This window comes from Sturnus vulgaris, chromosome 3 (assembly GCF_052056855.1).
Source record: "Sturnus vulgaris isolate bStuVul1 chromosome 3, bStuVul1.hap1, whole genome shotgun sequence".
Taxonomy (NCBI): domain Eukaryota; kingdom Metazoa; phylum Chordata; class Aves; order Passeriformes; family Sturnidae; genus Sturnus; species Sturnus vulgaris.
Window position 1 is genome coordinate 78,989,157 of NC_142245.1, and position 20,234 is coordinate 79,009,390.

General features: G+C 42.6%; 1 protein-coding gene across 1 annotated transcript in view; it reads left to right on the forward strand.

Moving 5' to 3' along the window:
- The window catches only part of BACH2 (BACH transcriptional regulator 2), a 182,799-nt gene that overhangs the window by 138,384 nt on the left and 24,181 nt on the right, over positions 1 to 20,234 (forward strand). The window lies entirely within an intron of this gene.

Sequence of the window (20,234 nt, forward strand, 5' to 3'; positions counted from 1 at the left end):
ATGCCAGCCTTCTGACAGTCTAAGCTCTAAGATGCTTCAGCTCGCCTTTGTCACTGCTGCTGAAGGAATTGTACCCAAACGTTTCATTACCATAGCCTCGTTCAGGACAGTCTTAGGACCCTGATACTCCTCTGCTCTTCTAGACAGGAAATTTGAAAAGAGTGATGTGACAGCTACATGGCAGGTTATTGTTGAAAAGTCATTTGAGCTGTCATGTTGTTGGGAGTTTCATTGCTGTCCACCCATCTCTGGCAGCTCATATCTTTATTCCACTTCTTTCCCCTCTCCTGCACTTCATTCAAACTAGCTTCCTCACAGCTCCCCTCATAAAGAGTTTGGGATTTAACTGTGTTTTCCACCAAGAAACCATGAACACAAGTCTGTCAGAGAGCAGGGGTTTCGTCATGCAGCGTGGCTCCCACAGCAGGAAGCCTAGGGACGTAGAAAACACATACCTCACTGGAAAGTTTACTTTATTTTATCACAGAATCTCACTGGCTGGCTTCCACCCCCACTGTAATTTCCTCACAGCCGTAGAGCTGTGACAGCACAGCTACTGTAGGGCGTGCTGGTGGCTTTGCTGCCCACAGAGGGGAGGTGCATGCCTGATGGCCAGGGCTGCCATCACCTCCTGCTCAGCACTGCCTGCCCGGTGTCTCCAGCTGGGAAGGGTGGCATGAGAAGGGTGGCAATGTACCCAGGGCACAGCACAGCAGTCATTCAGTGTGAAGGTACTCTGGCATACAGAAGGTTTTCCACCATCATTTGCTTAGTGCCCTTGAAGAGGCATGGTGTGTTTTTAAATGATGACAGGTCCCAAAGTGTCACACATAATTTTTTCCCCTCTGGTTTAGTTCTCCAGAGACTTCAGCAGCGTTGTAATGTTGTCACAGCACAAGTTGGAGTGCATTAGAAGTAGGTCACTGGCTGTGACTTCATGAATCCTGACACTGAATATTACTCATGAAGACACTTCAACCTAGACATTTTGCATAGGAGTTTAGAGATATTGCAGAGGACACACTAGGATGCACACTTTGATTCTGCAGTGTCCACTAATAATTTCCAGTGGAAGAATCAAGTCTCAGTCAGTGTCGCATGGCTTTCTCTCCACATAGCAAGGGTAGGAGCAGAGATGTGACAAAACATGCCCAAGGGTGCACAGGAGACTATCAGTTCTCTTCTACAAAGCCTTAGTGAAACCTCTGTGTATAATTCCGGTCCTGTTGCATAAAGAAAAGTAATTGAAATTCAAATAAGCATATAGAAGAGTGACTGAGATGTTCAGAAGAATGAGCCTGGCCTAAAGAAGGAGAAGAAAGGACCATGGCAGGTTCATACTGCAGGTGTGACAGCTGAGATGTGCTGCAGATCTGGCTAGGCAGAGGAGCTGATACAACTGTGAGGAGGAATTTCTCAATTGGCTTTCAGTAAAATTAGATTGGAAATTAGAAGATTTCTAATTCCAGCAGCAGTGAGGTGCTGAGCTGCAGGCCAGTGGAGGGCTCATGATGTGCCTGCACTTGGTCACCCAGTCCTATGTTAATGACACTAAAGATTTAAAATACGAAGATTTTTATGTGTTATATGTTTATATGTGTTTTATATGAGATGCTGTCTAAGAAAAAAATCCTCCAATTCAACTATAAATTATTTCTATTTAAGTAAATCCCCTTTGAATAAATGAAGTACTGGAGTTTTAGAATGTATCTGAATGAAAGATCAAAAACATTTTGTGGCTTAAGCTTGCACTGACCACTCTTATGACTCCAGTGTAGCTTATGGAGTTGTCAAAGTAGTGAATCTAGTTCTTCAGGGTTTTCCAAGAACTCTGAAATTGTTATGCCTTATTAAGACCACCATTGCTACTTTGCTACTTGCTTCTATTAGTAGCAGACCATCAGGCCTTTGACTTTGTCATCCTGGAAAAGAATTCTTTTGGCCTATTAAAAGAGATAATTATAGTTATCAATGTTTACTTGTACAGATATTTTCCACATGCAAATTAATTGCCGCTAAATGCATTGAATCTTAATTTTCTTGTTGACTACTTTACTGGAATAGCTGTGTGTGAGGTGGTCAGCTAAATCATTTCCTCACAAAAGCTAGTCACTTGGGATAAGGAGAGCTGCCTGATGCACCTCACTGTGTCTCAGTTACTCCTTGGTTAAGATGCATATCTCTGCTGCTGGCATTGCTCACTTCAGGGCTTTGGTGGGTGCCTGTGCAGAGATATGGGAAGTGCCTCCAGCAGCGTCAGAGCTCCCTGCAAGAGGAACTGAAACACTCCTGGTTTTTAAAAGCTGATAAAGCACAGGAAACACCATCTTAGTTATATTGCATTTAAAGAAGTTAGCAGGGTCATCTTTGGTTCACAAGCTAAGGACACTTCCCAAGGCTACTGTTTTCAGTCTGTGGTCTGCAGAGTTCTGGCAGCAGTGAGTTATTTCTTAAGGTACCTGTGAAAAGGGACTTACTCTGTCATGTAGGGGGTTATTCCTCCAGTGGAAAAATTTCAAACGGAAGTTGAAAATTAATACCTTGAGGGACTACATTTTTCATGCTTAGAGACAATTTATGTTGCTGTACAATATTACAGAAAAACAGATACTGAAAATAATTTTTAAATATAATCTTCACTGTTCAAAACTTTTCCAAAGGTGAAAATTGCTTATAAATTCACAGAGTTATTTTTAGGTCAAACACTGTATTTTAAATCTGAACATAGTTTGAAAACTGCTGAAGTATGTTGTGGAGAAAGGGCATGGTTGTTACTATTATTTCTCAAAGGTTTGATGTTAGAGCTGGATAAAGCTTTATATATAACGCTTTTACATTCATGTTATGTTGGTGTGAGGAAGTTGAACATCAAAGAAAAGAACTTATTTCTGATTATTCAAAGCAGTAAATCTGCCTCTGAAGTCTAAACTGCAGGCTTTTTTTTTTTACTTCATAGCCTGTTGGGGTCATTTTGTTAGTCTGGTATCCAGACATTGTTAACTGTTGTCTAGCTAAACAGGGAACAGATGTTTTTTACATTATTTCTTGTTTATATCCAGTTACAAGCAAGAGCAGTCTTTACAACACACCAGTCATTTCAGTAGGGAGACATTGTACACACACAAAATTGGGACTAGTTGGATTTAGAGGATTTTAAACCACTGCAAAACCTTGTGTTAAACATTTCAGGTTAGTTCAAGCATGTCTTAACGTGCCTCAGTTCAAACCTTTCCTTAATCAACTTAAACAAAGTCAGTATGGAGCTAATTCTGCACTGATTGAAGAGTTTCCATAAAGCCTTTTGTGCTTGCCTTGGTAATTTGATTTTGTACCACACCTTTTGTTAAGGCAATATATTTCAGTGTGTAGACAAGCTGCACAGAACAGCTGCACAATAGCAAGGGCTCAGATGTGGCCATGGTGTGTGAACTATCAGCCCTCAGAACAAGTTAGAGAAATTGAGTATTTCAGCTGCCTACAGCTGATAAAAGAGGGCCCCATTAGCTCTTAACTTCTCTGCTTTTTTCTTCATTTGCAGTTTTGCCAAACAACTAGGACCTTGCCTGCTTTTACCTGAGGTATTTTTCAGCAATTAATGCACTTTTCCTCTAGCAGGTGCTGCTAAATGCAACTCAGAATTAGTACTTTCAAAGGACTGAGTTTGAAGCTGTAAAGTTGGTTATTCACTCCATACCCCTAGCTGTTGTTTTGTTTTATTTAATCACAAAAACTGGTCTTCCTTCCTCTAACAAGGCACTTAATTAAGTTTTTAATTTATGATAAGAAGTTAAATGGCACTTATGAGGCTTTTTAAATGGTTTCCACTTCCCATCCAGATTACAAAAAAAGGTGTGATGGAGAGAGACACGGCTGTCAGCCAGGGGTATTGTAGGTCATGCCAATATTAGCTGGCAGCAGGCTGTTATCCAATTAACATTGCTTCATCGCTGCAAGTAATAGCTCTTGAGTAGATGATTGAGTCATTCATGCTGTAGTGGTACTCAACTTTACTTGAGAAGGAGCCAGTGCTTCATCAAATGGGCTTTTTATTTGCTATTATTACCTGCCTAACTCTGCTAATGGCAGTGCACAGCGAGTCTGCATGGGCAAGCTGGAAGCTGGGCACTGGACAGGGGAGCATTGTCTGTGCAAACACCTTATTCACTCAGTGTTTTGAAAGCTGAGGGTGTAGTTAAATGGTGAAAAGGCAGAAATAGAAACAGCAACAAGTAAAACTCCTCAGTGGCATTAGATTCCTACAGGTTACAAACAGAGATTCTCAACCTTGCTTGCATTTTTTTGATTTGGGGGCTTACATTTGAAAAAACTTTAACCACCCATGAGAGCACCAGATACCTTCTTCTCAGATGAAGCTTAACAAAGGTCTTCTAAAACAGCAGACCATGATTTCTTTAGCACTGGTCTGATACAAGCCTTTGTGTTCTTTCAGAAACTTGCTTCTCCAGTAGGTTGGTCAGTTTTACCTGTAGCCCTCGAATTTCTTGAATCTGTTTCAGAGTTGTGACCTTTTTTAGTGCAATGAACTGTCTGCTGGGAATGTTCTCTTCCAAAAGGATTAAACTGAGCTATCTGTGGTGTCCAAGTCTTCCAAAGGGTGAAAAGGAAGCAGCATCTCTTTCAGGATGAGGTTGTGGGATTTATCCACACAGCTCCTTCCTTTGCTGTTAAGAAAATGATGTTCAAAGTAGATGTAAGCATACACCAAAGGCTGAATACTTCCACATTCTCTCTCCTTCACTGCTGAGCAACGTGCCTTTTCCCCACAGGGTCTAGTCCTGTGAAATTTGTCATCTGCTTCTTCGGTTGGCGTGGGTTAACTCCCTCACACGGTTGGTTAAGCTTTGCAGGGAGAAAGGCAGGACAGGACCTCGGATTTGGGATTCAAGGCTGGCAAACGATGAGTGTGTTGGAAGGCAAAGGCATGCAGCAGCACTCTGGGTGGGACTGAGCCAGGCATCTAACATTAGCATTGCTCGTAGCTGACAGGGAGGAGAAATACTGGCAGCTGCTAACCATCCATGCCAACCTGCCAGCCTGAGGGAAAAACGCTGGGAATTAGCCAACAAGAGATGATTCTGATGAGGAGAAAATCAAAGGCAGGATGCAGGAGGTCAACTTTTATATACCCTGCTGGCTAAAGGCACTTACTATTCCTCTTTATCTCACTAGAAATAAACAGTGTTCTCTTACTTTGTCTTTTTCCTTTCTTTGTATTCTTTGTATGTATAAATATAATATCTTTGAAGCATGTAGGGACTGAGCTGGGAGTCCTCTGCACAGGAGCATAGAGTGAAAGAGGTGATAAATGTGGAAAAGAGAAGCAAGAGGGCAAGAAGTTTATTTCCCAGCTGGAGGGATGTTTAACACAGTAGGGAACAACAAAAGACCCTTTTTCACTGGCACCCCAGAGATATATTAGGAGTAGCTAAGGTTAGCTCTCAGAGAATGGAAAGCAGTAATGTGGATTTCTCTTTACATGGCTGTATTGGCCATTGATGTTCCTCACAGATTGCAGCACTGGCCAGAATTATTTCTGCTTTGGCTCAGGAGGTGGCAAGAACCTGAAAGCCATTATTCCCTTCATCTGCAGAGCTTTTTGTAGTGGCAAAGGATTATATGTGTCAGGCTTCAAACTTACTTATGCTTCAACCCTACCTCAGTAATGCCACTTCAATCAGTCCATATGGATAGAAGGTTGGGTCTTTGGTTTTCTAAATTCCTCCCAGGGAATGTGTTATTTTTTGTGCTGCCCCACTGTGCCAACACTGACCGCACAGAGGGAGGACTGGAGGCTGCAGCTCTGTAGTGAGAGTAAAACTGAGCATTTGGGTACTCTTTGCAGTCTGACATGACAGGATACTAATTCAGGAGAAACTATGAGACAGAATTGGATGTCGTTTTATATGTGTTGCTTATGTAGCACAGTACAAGGTGCAAATGATGTATTTTGTTTCTAGCAGGTGAACAATAAAACAGAAATGAGATCTTCAAGATGTGATATGAAATTCCATCCATGTATCACTGCAAAAGCTTCCAGCACTGCTTGATTTTTCATACCTCAAGTGTGATGAAGAAACTAGCCACATACTTTTCATTCCGTGTAGTGTAACTTCCATTATTTTCTGATGAGGGCTGTCTTGCTATTCATAACATTCTCTGATCTTTTCAGGTGGAGAAAAGCAAAATATATCTATGTTGCAGTGAGAGCTAGGCTTCAAAAAGTAAAACAGAAGTAATGTATACATGCATGTTAAATAGAGAAAATCTTGCAATAGCTCCTTTCCCTCCCTTTGGCAGAAGCTGTACAATTTATTTATTTATTCAAGTAGGCATAGAAAAGCATACTGTCAAAGGGGATAGGGAGATGAATGCACAGAACAAAATTCACCATTTCAATAACTGGACTCAATTTTGTTGTCTTTGTTAGACTCCTGTGTGCCATTACTGTTTAGTTGGGCCGATTGACTGGGATTGCACTTGCTAGTGAAAAGGCAGTTTCCAGTGTGGAAACTTTCTTGGTCAAGTGTAACAAACATGATCTAAAATGTAAAAGATATCTTGAATAGTAAGTCCTATGTTAAGGGCATGAGAAGAAGCAATACGAATGTGTAAGAGAAGGTGGGTTGGTTTTGTTTGTTGTATTTAGGTGTTTTTAGTTTTTGGTTGTACTTGTGTTCAAATACATATGAATGAAAATGAGATGGCTGAGCCATGACTGTGCCTCAGCTCTGAGCACTCTGGCCCTGCAGACTGAAAGATCTCTCCCTCTTCTCCCCCTCCACTTACAATTCTCTTACTTTTGCCTTATCTCTTATCTAAAAATCCCTTTCATTTTCTTTAAAGATTCAAATCAGGTATCTGCTCTTTTAGAGTCCAGAAATACAGGCTGGGCATTTGACTAAACAGACAGCCAAGGTCCAGTGAAGACACTTGTCAGCCTCACAGCATCAGACACCACAACCTGTAAGGTTCTTTCTGATTACAGTACAGTAAGTTTTGCTCCCAAGATCCCAAAAATATAAGAGCTCAATCTTCATACAGCACTTTCTGACAAGGATTCCTTGGTGAATATTGTCAGACTGATTGTTTTTCTCAGCTACCAGTGAAATTGAGCATGTTATGGGATGGAATATGCTATATATTCAAATGATGCATTGCAACAGTCAACAAACATTAAACCTAGGAAGTACGGTTCAGTTTGGAAGTGAAGTATGGGTTTTAGGTGAGCAGAAGACAGTTGAATTGTACTAGGATTTGGGAATGAGATGCTTTTTGTGAGTTTTACAGGGTTGGGTTTTTTTAGAGAAAGAAGTAGACACAAACATTCTGTTAAATTTGATACAAACTATGAAGAGCAAAATGGCTGGTTTATTCCAGGATTTTTGTGCTGTAATGAATTTTCATCTGTCCCATTTCGACAAGAGACAGCCAGCAAACACCTCTGAGTCCCAGTGCAGTCTAACACTACTAAAAGCTTTCTCCTTGGGCACTTTATTTACTTTAATAAAGTTAATAAATGAGAGCAGCTGTAGCTGGTCAAACTACAGATCTAGCCCATGCTTGGTTTGTTTAAAAAAGTGAGTTTGAATTTCTCTGAAAATGTTTGAGAGGAGGCTTGTGTAGTTGTTTAAAGACTTAAATGAAAAGAAAGTATCAGGCATCTCTCTAGAAAGCATGTTGTAAATTACTGGGGAAAGATATCAAAAGAGCCAGTGGCAATTGTTTTGAAGCCAGATTAAAATCAACTGAAAAATTTGGCATGGGTTTTTAGCAATAAACTCTTTGGTGATATGTGTATGACTGCACATTGTTTCATAACTCTAAGGCAAATGGCCTTTGAGAGCAACAAAATTTAGACACCCGTTTAAGAAATTTGTGCTCAGCACTGGTATAGTTCAGTGGAATTCAATATCCTAAAAGAAGATAGATCAGATTTGCTAATCAACCTTTCTGTCTCTCTCTTTGTTTAATCTGACCTGCTAAGAGTTCATGGCTTCAAAGGGTTCATTAAACTGTGTCTGTTTCCCTTAACACAAAAGTAGTTGATTTTTTTTTTTCTTTTTTAATTTAGAATACTTTAAAAGACATTGTGGAAAAAGTTGATTTGCAATTAAAACGGTACCCTGATCCTTGCTGGGGTCCACAGTCAAAATAACTATAGCTGAACAGAGAATGGCAGAAAACAGCAGTAATAAAACTTACAGTAAAACCAAAATATAAACAAGGTGTCACCAAACAGCTGGAATTAAGAGGTATCAGCTCTGAAGTTAAATAATAGTAATATAAAACCTTCAGCAGTAGATTTCTGAGGTCTCTGGTGACCAAATAAAATACTGTCATCACCTCTCTGTACATGGTAGAGTTGATGCATCAGATGGGAATTACAGCACAGGTCTGTGCATCAGGCCAGTGATGATTAAATCACCTTGTGTGAACCACTCAGCAATGTTTACCTCTCTCTAAATGCTCTGGTTCACATTACCTCACATGGAGGTGAACTGGCTGACCCACAGCTGGCACAGCTGCTGGTCCCAGACCAGCCCACATATCTGACCCAGAGTTTCCAGCTCATCAGTCCTCAGCCATTTCAGTCTCATTTTCTTCCCTCTGTATAAGACACTGAGGAACTTTTTTGGGCTAGCTGCAGCATTTCTCAGGATTACCAGGATAGGATGGAGCTGCTCACCTTAACTGGGTGACTGGTAGGAGTGACAGATGTGGTCTGCTCTGTGTCCTCTGCCTGTTCTTGTATCACTCCTGAGGTCCTGTGCACTGCCATTGACAACAGCTGCTGAAACTACCACATCCGAGAGGAAAGTAGTTTTGGAGGCATGGAGCAGATCAGAACGAGCCCATGAATTGCTACAAGCTTCCTGTCCCTCACCAGAAGACTGGGGCACTTTAGGAGCTCTTAATTAGGAAAATTTGCTCAAGTGACAGAAGTTGCAGACCATCCCATATATCCCAAACTACGGGCAAGGAGGTTCCTAGCAAGACTTAATCTCTTCTGAAGAGAGCTAATCATTCTTGCCAAATGGGAGCTGTAGGTTTTCAGGACATCAAAACCAGGCCATCTTTCTTTTAGTGTTGAAGGAACCATATTTAGTTGAGTATATATTGCACCTGGTCCGCATCATTCCCTGCAGCAGCTGCTCATCATTTCAGAGCAACACTTCAGAGAAATGGAAGTGTACAGACTTACTGTAAAAGGATAGCAGAGAGATTTGGCAAGTGTGAGCCAGGATGGATTCACGGGTGCTGTTGTATTCTCAGTGCTTCCTTCTGTTCCTGCAGTGTCAGATGTACTTCCCAAAGACAGGGCTGAGGTGGGTTTATGTGGGCAGTAAAAGAGAAGGGACACCATCTAAATAAATGAATTGGCCCAGAAAAGGACCTGAACAGGGCTAACAATTCAAAGATGTGTGGGCATCCAATGTATTGTACTTCAAACACATGGTAACACTCTGCTTGAAATTTGCTTGCTTTGAGTTGTGATAGGACCAAATTGCCTCATCTCTGCACATACCTCTTACTTTATGTTCCCAGAATAGATGGGAGTGCAGTCTGTGTTAATGTTTCAAGCTTTAGAAAGCAGATCAAAAGAAAAAAAGGGATTGTCCATTCAAACTTTACCAGTACAGTTCTTAGTTTCTGGAAAAAAATACTTTTGATCAAGTGGTCCTGGATTTTTGAGTCTGTCATCTAGGAGGCTGAGATTACATTTCTGACTGTGTTAAGAAAACTTTTGCTTCTGAGAAATGTCTTGGGTTTTCGCTTACCTTTGAAATTCATACCTGTGGTTATCTGTTTCAAGGGCCTGCAGCTAACAAGAAACAAGTCTTAAACAACTCTGAAAGCAAAATATCTTTCCATCTCTGACCACACAGCAGTAGTACAACATGCCTAGCCACCTCTCTCCCCAGATACACAGGCAGCCTTCAGAGAAAATTTGCCTGTCAGAGGATTCCTGGTCAAGTAAAAACAGAGTAAGTTTGAGTTGTTTCCTGTTTCCTTCAAAGGACAATGTTGGAGCCAGTAACCTTTCAAGACAGGAAAAAGCTGTGGAGAGACAAAACCTGACAACTTCCCTTCTGATCTCCATAGAGGACTAGTGCTCGTTTCTGGAAGGGGAAGCTGGACTTGAGGTGGATAGGTCTGCAGCCATTCAATCTGCCTGTTGAATTCAACTATTTTTAACCTTATTTTTGTCTGACTGGTTTGGACACAAAGCCAAATCAAGAAGTTTCTGTCTATTCCTTGAATTTGCTAGTATTCAGGAGACTGAACACATCAAACCACGTTTTAATGAGTATATTTTAAATGTTGGAATTGATTTGTCAAATGCAAGGCACAGTTTGTATAAGCAGTAGACATTGAGGTCACATAATATCTATACCATTGTCCAAGGAAGTGAAGAATGAAGAGATGTCCCTGAGATGTATAAGCACTGGGGCATTCTACAAAGAAACTTGTTCACATTTACAGTCATCACTGCATTCAAAATGCAGAAAGAATTGCTTTCAGTAGTGGCAGAGGACTTTAAATCACTAACTTCCTTTACTTTTTTCCCTGTCTTCAGTGTATCTTGCAGTTGGAGGACTGAGAAGGACACCCAGTAAGGGCTACCTCAGGCTTGGTTTAGTTTTGCTTCCTTTTCAAAGATGAGCCTAATTCTTCCCTTACAGGTTTTATTTCACTATTATGCATGAACTCTCCAATTGGAAAACGCAGTTGAGAGGGCATACACAAGTAAATTGTTAAAGACAAGCATCTGATTATGTTTCTGGCCTTTGTCTTCAGCTGGTGGTACACAGCCATGGTGATCCTAGTAGGAGCTGTGTTGGACCTCTGCAAGCAGCACTGTCGGGCAGACAGGCGCTGTGCACATAAACTGCTCTTCAAGGGGTTTCAAGTCAGTCCCAGCCTCGGAGAACCAGACTGTTTGCATCATCTGCTCTTGCACTCTCATCTATGTTCTCAGATATGGTTTTAAGCTGAATTATTTGACCAAGTTACAGTTTGGTTTTATAACTGATTTTCTGCAGAGGAATTGCTTAGCTAGAAGGGTGTGAGAATTTATGGTCGTGTCACTTGTGCTTTCAACCTTTTGGTTGAATGATAAGGTGGTAGTAAAGACCTCTAAATATTCTCTTTCAGGAATGGATAATTTTACTCATATCTAGGCTTTTTTTTCTCCAAAACTACTCTGATTTGGGTAAAGGAAAAGAAAAGGTCAGTTGTCATATGTGTTCTCAAGAGAATCGAAAGGTGTCTTTGTTATTGTAAAAATCAGAAGAAATGGTTATAACTATTTGACCAATTTGTTTGCCTTCCAATACTACTATTTTCTTAAAGCCAAGGTTTTCATGAGGCCTTTCTGTAATTAGTTGTCTGTGCTATCATTTTTTTTACATTTAAGGGAGGAAGTAATTTCATTTGCAGATTGCAACTCTTCTCCATCTGTCAGATGGGTGTGTATTTACAAGATGAATGCCTGTTTCTGATCTCTCCCATTAGAACAAAGGTTACTCTGTCATTGTTCTCAGAAAGCTTTTGGACTAGCTTGCTTTGGTGTCTGCGTGCCCTTTTTTTGATGAAATGCTGAGATCCCTGTTGGTACTCTAGTAGTGACCAAAGCAACAGAAGGAGTTTTGGGGATAAACCCTGTTCGCATGACTAAAACTCTGTAAAAACCACCACATGGATCTGCTGGAGAGTGATGGAGAGCTGGGCTCTCTGTTGTGTGCTCCCCTTGCCCATCCCTCTTGAGGTGAGCCAGGTGCTGTCCTGCCACCCCTGAGTATGGGGTTCTCCAGCACCAAATGTGGGAAGGACTTGGGAAAGCAGCAACCCCTGGGCAGGCTGGCATTTCCACACCCTCTCTATGCACATAGTACTGGCATGTCAATGCTCTTGCTCAATCCTATCAGCTGCATATCATTCTATTCTGGGGAAAGTGAGAGCAGTGCTGGAAATGACTCAGCTCAAAAAGGTATCAGCTTTACTCCTTTTACCCCCCCAAGAGCTGTTCCTTGCTTTAGGTTTGTGCAGTAGCTACCGTACAAGGGGGAAACATCACTTTTTTAGAAAACAACAATAAGAAATGCCATGGCTGCCTGTCAAGTGATAGCATTTGTCCTTTGGAGTTCATATGGCTGATGAGTTCTCTGCACTTCAGCAGTGCTCTGTTTTGCCAGGGGTTTTTTAAAGGTCCTTGAGAAGCCTCTACAGCAAATGAAGGAACCTTGGCAAGATCCTGCATTACACCATGCCCTGCCCAGCATTCCTGTAGTTCTTACCATTTCCTGCCTCTTACAACATGGCTCTGACTTTGGACAGCAAGCACATTCTGTATTTCCCAAACAAATGTTTTAAATGTCTTTATCTGTGGGAGTTTTACAGTGTGCAGTGCATTTGCACAGAGGCAGGGGGATTTTTGGTTTGTGTCATTGTGTGCTGCTTTGTGACTGTTCTGTTTCCTCTTACATCCTCCTTCCCCGTCTGTTGTACCTGAAACATTGAATTAAATCTAACATAGCAGTGCTTTCAGACGGAGGCAACACTTGGCTGTTCCAGCTCCCCAGTGGCTTTAAGCTGCTGGCTGCAATACTGCAAACACATTCAGACCCTGGCTTGACCAGCAGTTTCCCCTCAGCTATCTGCATGTTTGCTCTCCAGGCTTTATTTTACCTACACTATTGGAGACTCTGGAGTCACAGCCTGTGTCTCATTGTTATGCATGGATGGGAAATATTCCTGTACTTATTTGCATTCATTAGCTGTTGGGAGCTCCTCTGTTGAGGTCTCTAGCCTTGTTTTTACAGTGCTTTTGGCAGTGTTTCTGCACTTGGTGTGCGAATTTTTATGATCTGTTGCATGTTATTCATGCAATTTCCTGCCCTGTAATGGTATCAGTTTTCCAGACACAGAGGAATACAAACGAAAACCCAGGAGCCTGCATTAGCATAAAATGTCCCAGTTCTGTCAGTTTGATTAATTTGTCTCTTTGTCTCCACTCTATATGATAAGTGCTATTAATGGTTGCAACACTTCATATGTCAAAGTCTTTCTTCCTAATGACTCGAAAATGTGGTTTATTTCCCCCCTTTTTGTATTATTTTTCTCATTTAGCATTCCACTCAAGTATAGATTTATGCCATGCTCTTTCATTATCTTACTGGTTGCAGCACTGGAGTGATTACATATGGTGCAGGGTATGAGCAAAGATGCGATCCCAGGGGCAGCAGCTGCTGATGCAAGCTGAAAATAGATCCAGCGTATGCTCAGCACTTTTCCCAGAGGTCTTTTATTTATTAGGAACAGTCTTGGTACAGGACAGCTCGGACCCTCATTTAGCAAGATGACTTTTTGCCTTTCAAGAACAGTGCGGTGACTTTGCTCTATTTACTGACTGCTGTGTAATTTTTTTTTTCACCATCTCCTGTGGAAGCAGAGACTTTACCTAACATAAATTGTAATATAATCCTGATTTATAATGAAGTCAAGAAATGACAGGCTCCATTTGAAGTAATGGAACTTGACAGATCTAAGGTTTAAATTAAATAATCCTATTTGTAAGACAGCATTTGTACATGGTACACTGATTTAAAATGAAGTTCAGTTCTTCTTCAACGAATCCTTTACCATTCTCTGTGTTTTACCTTCCATAGAGGCTTTTTAGGGGACAAAGTTCATTTGAAGAGAACAATTTTTGTTTGAAAACGTGTATGGAACAATACATTGTTTTCTTTCCCAAAGTTCTTATAAATTGTTTCACAGAAGACAACTTTAATTACAGAGGAAAAATTAATGTAGGTCACTTATTCAGGGCAAGCTAGAGCTAACCTGCTTCGGTGGCCAGAAGAGGCCAATTGCTGAGAATGAAGAGAGGGAGGATGCTGGAGGGAAAATAGTGAGGAGGCTTGTGGCTCGACTCTTCCCCTCCCAGGAGCAGAGGTTCATTCTTACAGTGATTTCTATGGAGGGAGAAGGTCACCTCCTCCTCGCTGTCCTTCCTCACAGCTGGCAGAGGGCGACACTTGAAGGTGATGTTTCCTCCTGCCTCTGCACCTCACTTTTCTTCATCTCTCACTGTCATACCAATGCAGGCAAGGAGAGCCCCGGGGTGCACAAATGGAAAGGTGGTCCTGCTTGGCTGCTGGAACCTGGCACTAAGCACTGGAGTGGGGGTTGGTGGAACAAAAGGCTTGCAGGGGGAAAAAAGAGACCAGGGAGGGAGCATGAGATGCTGCAGAGACGATCAGAAAAGGCAGTGAGATAAAAACACTAAAGGTACAGTGCGTGATTTTTTCGGCTTAGATTGAGGGAAGCTGTTTTAGAAAATACCCCCTTCTCTTTTCTCTCACTCAGCACTGTGGTTTTGCCTTCCTTTCTAGCTGTATTTAGTTGCAGCTGCCCTCTCCAGCATCTTTCTAGTTTTCCTTCATGCCTGTCAGGAATGTGGCCCTTTCCTCAGGAGTCTGACAGATGCTCTCACCCTGGACCAAGCTCCCATGCTTGGGCAGAAAGATCCCAGTGTGTGTGTCAGGTCAGTAACATGCCTGTTCTTCCTGTGTCACCCTGCCACCGTCACCCTTCTTTCCTGGGAAGACATGGAAGGTGTCAGAGGGCAGGTGGGCACTGACCACAGGGTCCCACTCGGGGGAGGGCAGCCTGTCCTGCCCTGGGGCTGTGAGAACCATCTGCCCGGGCTGGAGCTTCAGCATCATGTCTGCCCCACCGTGAGTGGTTTCAGGACCAGGCAGCTTCTTTCTCCTCTTTGTGAGAGCTCCAACAAACAAGAGACAGTGAAGAAGATGAGATGACTGCTAAGGAAGGTGTTGCTGGGGCTGAAGCCCAGCCTGGGGACATGGTGCGAGAGGCCCCCACTCCCATCTCCTGCTCTCTATGCAATTAAGAACTTTTTTCCCCAGTGCTTCCAGGGAATTAATAATTTCTATTAATTAGAAACCAAGCCAAATCTCCCCAGTGCACTCAAGAAAGAACAGGAGTCAAGTATCACTGAGGAATGGGAAGAAAAACAAGTTCACAAAGCCAAAGTGATGCAGGCCAGTGGAAAAGATGAAGGCAAGGAGTATCCATGCAGCAAACACGGCATTGACATTGTATGGGCCCTTGCTCCTCATCTAGGGAAAAATCCAGCAAGGCCCAAGAGTAAAAATCCATCAAGAGGTTTTAGAGTTGCTGCTGGTAGTTTGCACACTGCCATTTCCTTCCTCCAACAGACATGTGCATGGCTACAGGCATGGCTTTCTGTTCACTTGGAATTAATGGGATTATATCCAGCAGGAGAGGAGGCGGGGTACACTGAATTCTGCCAATATAGAGCTTCAGCCTGTGCTGCTTGATCTTTAGAAAAATATAAGTAAAACAAAATAAAGTAGCATGAACCAATTCCAGAGTGCTTCAATGTGCACATAAACTGGCTTTCATTGCTCACAGCACACACTAATACACAGTGGCAACAGAGGCAGCAGAGTAACACTTCACTGTTTGTTATTTTATCAGACAGTGATAATTGTAGTTAATATTTTCTTAGTAGTGTCTCTGAGAGTTTATTTATGCTGTTAATAATCTGAGCAGCTGTAATGATGCTGGCTGCCAGAGCTGTAGCCTTTTAGAATCACTCCAGTGTGGCAGTGATATGATGGTAATAGAAATCCAAGGAAAAAACGATCTTTTTGGAGCAGATGGGGCTAATTCAATCCCTTTCACACACATTCACGTTATTTAGTCTCTTTCTCACACTGGCATGCGTGGGTGCACGTGAGCATATGTAGTCACACACACACACACAAATAGCTATAAAGTCCCACCTTCCACCCTCTGAGGAAGTCAAGCTGGAAATGCCATAATTTTTCTATGTGAAGAGTCTTACTGGGGCTTCTAGGGTATATGGCATTTTCTACCCCTTGTTTTCTGGGTAGATCTTTAAAATACCATGTATGAAGCAGAAAGGGGAAAGTCATTTCCTTGGGGACAGCCCAGAGCTGGGCACAAGGTCGTGGCTGCACTGGGATGCTGTTGCTCAACCTTCCCATCTTCCCCTGCCTTTGACCTCTTTACTCTGGGTCACTCTTGCTAAGCCTGCACTCCTTTAGGGACTAAAAGAGCCATTTACCTTTTACTCGTAGCAGACATGAAATCTCAGCAAGAAGGCAAATGCCTACAATTTTTTCTGGTGGGATTTACAGAGCCTAGTTAACCTTTTGGGCCACTGAGAGAAGAGGTAACTGCTTCTCGTGGAGGATGGGAGGGAGCCAACTTTGCCAGCTCAGCAGTGGCTGGGTCTCCTTGCAAACCTGCATTGCTGAGCTGAGCAGACATCACTGATGAAATGTGAACACCAAGCAGTGGAACAAAAGCCATCAGATCTGAAATCCTCAGATGTGTTGTAGCCATGCAAGAACAAAAACAAGGTGATGGCAGAAGAATTGCAAGTCCAAATACCGGAGGAGAAGGAAAACTGGAACAAATGCATCATTTGACAGGTTTTCTTTTAAAAATAAGATGCTTGTAGGAAGCTGGGTCACTTTTACAGGGTTTCAGCCTACCAGTTAATAGCTGTAATTGCTTGGTTTCCTCTTGAAATGCAATAGTAAAGCCTTTACATTCATTTCCATCCACAACCCAGCGAGAGCGTCTCTGGATTTAAAATGCTATAGTGTTTGCTGGGCAGCACTGTCTGCTGCCCCCAGTGTAAGGATGCCAGTGATTTTATCTGCTGTGCTGTGCCAGCACACGGTGACAGGCAGTGCCAGAAGCATGGGTGTCATCAGCCCCGTGGAAACCACGACAGCAACCGTGAGCTGCTTCGGATGTTACCCAGCCCCATCTCCTGAGCCTGCTTCTCCTTCCTCTTCTGAGTTAGTGCTCTTCCTCAGAGTGCAACCTTGTGGTTTTTTAAATCATATCTGACAGAACCTGCTTCTTCCTCTCCTACACATCATGGAGTATAATAGTAGGGCTTGTAGTGAGGTGGCTTGCTGTGAAGTACTCCTTGTTTTTATAAAGTAATTACAGTGTATTGAACGCACTGTGTATTTAATACACTATTACATAGTTCATGTGCATAAATACATCATTCTGCCATGCCTGGGAAGGAGGTGTTTGGTGAATTTACAAGTCTTGGTAATTTTTCAGTGTTGTTGTGCTTACTTGTATATCAATTACAGCTTCGGAAACTCTAAGCACCCTCTGAATTAGCAAATTTCTACACTATCTTCATTTTCTGACTATTTTGGTATTACCTAATGTAATTTGGAGGCTTCTAGGAGTCTTTCTTTATTCTAAAAGTTCCGAAACTGCTTTTGTTTTCTCTTTTTCTATCTACTTTGGCACATGTTGTGCACTTAAACAGATCTTTCACAGACTCTTCTCACAATTTATATTCTGTGAAAGCTTTCCCACTCCTTCCTCACCCCCCCTTACTGCTAACACTTCCTCTTGTTTTTCTTTCTTTTTTAATCTTGGGGTCAGTTTAATTTTCCTTTTGCAAAAATGTGGGACTAATTTTAATTTTAAATTACAGTTGCACTTTAATTCTGATGATACTTTTCGGTTAAAATATGTTCATTTCTGCTTGTTTCTTCTCCACTGGTTTCAGTATGGCTTGCACAGGCACCCAGGGAGCGCAGGCAGCATTTCTGCTGAGCCACCTTCTTGTGTCATCCTTCGTTACTGTGTTCCAGTTTTCTTAAGATGCACTGGGAAACACAAAAGTATTTGAAACAGCCAGGTACCACAGCCATGTTTCCCTCTGCTTTCTCTTCCAGTTCATGCCTGAGTGTTTAAACTGCTAATTAGTGCACTGTTTTTTAAGTGTGCTTAGTTGATTGAGTAACATTGTGGCCATGTTGTCCCTTTAGAGAGACAGTTCTTTGAAATAGCCTCATCTCTAATTTCCTTTTTAACATCCTCACTCAGAGTCTCACCTTAGCAGCCCCAAAGTTCTCCTCCCAAAGCCTTCTCAGCTAGGCTTGCCTGCAGGTACTCTCTTGGCCAAGCCACAGAATTAGTTCGGAAAAAATAATAAAATGGTATTTGACTTCAAAACAGGTTACTGAGTGAAATTTTAAAATAAGGGCTCTGGCAGGTATCATGTGGCAGGTTTGCTTGCAGGGGTTTAAGAAGTTTCCCCTCCAGTGGAAGAGCTGTTTTGCCAAAGGTGTTGTGCTGCTGTGAGGTGGCAGAGGGAGGTGCAGCACAGACCTGCCTCCCTGAGCTGCCCAGCTTCTCATGACTGAGTTTCTGAATTTCTCTGTGGCCCAGAGCAGCAGCCATGCAGACAAATGTCCCTTTTTGCTGTGAATGGTAAAACCTAAGGCTGCCCAATGGGTACATCTGGCGGTGACCAATGTTTATGGTAGATGTGATGCAGGCAGTGCATCCCTGCTATGAAAGAGCACCAGAACTTCCCATCCTATAGCCTTTCAGTTTTCCAAGTGTATTCACTCATCTTTGGTAAGATGCCTGCTGTCTCCTGCATGGAGATCTGTCTGCAGCAAAGTTTAGAGGCTTATGCCTATGATTTCTACCTTCCTTCTCAATAAACTGTGGTTTTTTCTGAAAGGTGTGGCAAATTCAACAAATTGCTTTTTCCTCAGAATTTTCAGAGATGCTGAAAACATGCAGGGATACTGTCATGATTTCCAAAAGTAACTTCTTTGCTTTGATTTGAAACCAGTCTCACTTTTGAAAGGTTGAAAGAATTTCAATTTGGCTTCAGTAACTCTAAGAGGAAATAAAACTAGAAGTTGTGGATTAAAATAAGCATTGCAGTTGGATCAGAGATTATTTTTACTTTTACTACACTCAAGGTTATGGTTTTTTATTTCCTAGACATCTTCTGATTCTCTCTTCCCCTTTGGTTCCTCTGACATTATTGGTGCCAGACTTAAGACCTGGGGTTTTTGAGAGCGTTTCAAAGCTGGGGCTGTTGCCACAGTGAATTTGATTCAGACAGAGCTAAGTCTGTGGGTGCCTGAGCTCTTGCACTCCACCCGTGAGTCATGTGTGGTCGGATGCTGACATAACCAATACCGCGCTCATCGATCCCGTGGCTGTTTACGCCATCTTTGCGCTTGCCCATCAATTCCAAGCCCCTTGTCCCGCCGTCAGCACTGACGCACTTCTCACGGAGCACTGGACACAGCTTGCCATGGTTGCTGCCCATCGTCCAGGCGAGCCTAGCGTGAATGACTGCTCCTTGCTCCCCGTCTCGCCCCCTGCGGTCACACCTGCCACCTTGGAATGCCGTGCGGGCACTGAGGGATCGGGGTCTCTCCTTCCCTGCCGGCTGCCGAGGGAGGAGGCTCTTTGAAGTGCTTTGCTGCCCCTGGATGCGTTCATTATGCCAGAGAGAGGAGAATGAGAAGTCACTTGGTTTCCCTCTGCTCTCATGCAGACTGTCAGGGCTTCTAATGTAAAGTTATTGTCTGGCTGACAGCGGAGATTTCAGGGGGAAGGCTGAGGAGGGCACTTGGAGGGTTTTTTCCTTTGAAAGCACAAGTACTTCCAGTGTGGCATCTTCAGTAAAAGTACCACTAAGGGCAGTTAAGCATCTTCTTGGAGCTCTCAGTCTGGCATCCTCAAGAGGCTGTGGAGGATGCACTGGAAAGATACCAGGATACCCCTTAGACCACTCAGGGTGTGGCTTTGCATATGGCATTTTTTCTGGGGGGACTTTGGAAATTAATAATTGGGTAATGGGCCTCCTAAAGAAAGGATCTGTGTGTCTAGTTTCTCTGCTCCCCTGGTGTGTGTTTGTGCCCCGGGAATGCATGGTGATGGTGTGGTGGGCTCCCAGACCTGCAATGTGATGTGGCAGAGGCCACACTGTCACTTGGACTTCAGGTTACTCTTCTGCACAAAATTTGTATGCAGTACCACCAGAGAATGTTAAACTGGGGTTGGCAGGGTATCTGCTTAATTTAAAAAATGTTTTTAGAGTGAAAACAAAGGCCTCTCTTTGTTGGTCTTCTTCATCCTCAACTTGTACATTCCTTTGTTGTTTAAAAGCTTACATATTACAAATACCAGCATCTGATGCTTCTCACCCAAGTGGAATTTTTAAAGAGCGGTCACTCATTTTAGGAGCTCCACAGCCTTATGAGCAAATAAATAAGGGAAATACATCTGGTAAGAGTACACTTAAATGCTGTTACATTAAAGAGGGGAAATGCAGTAAAATG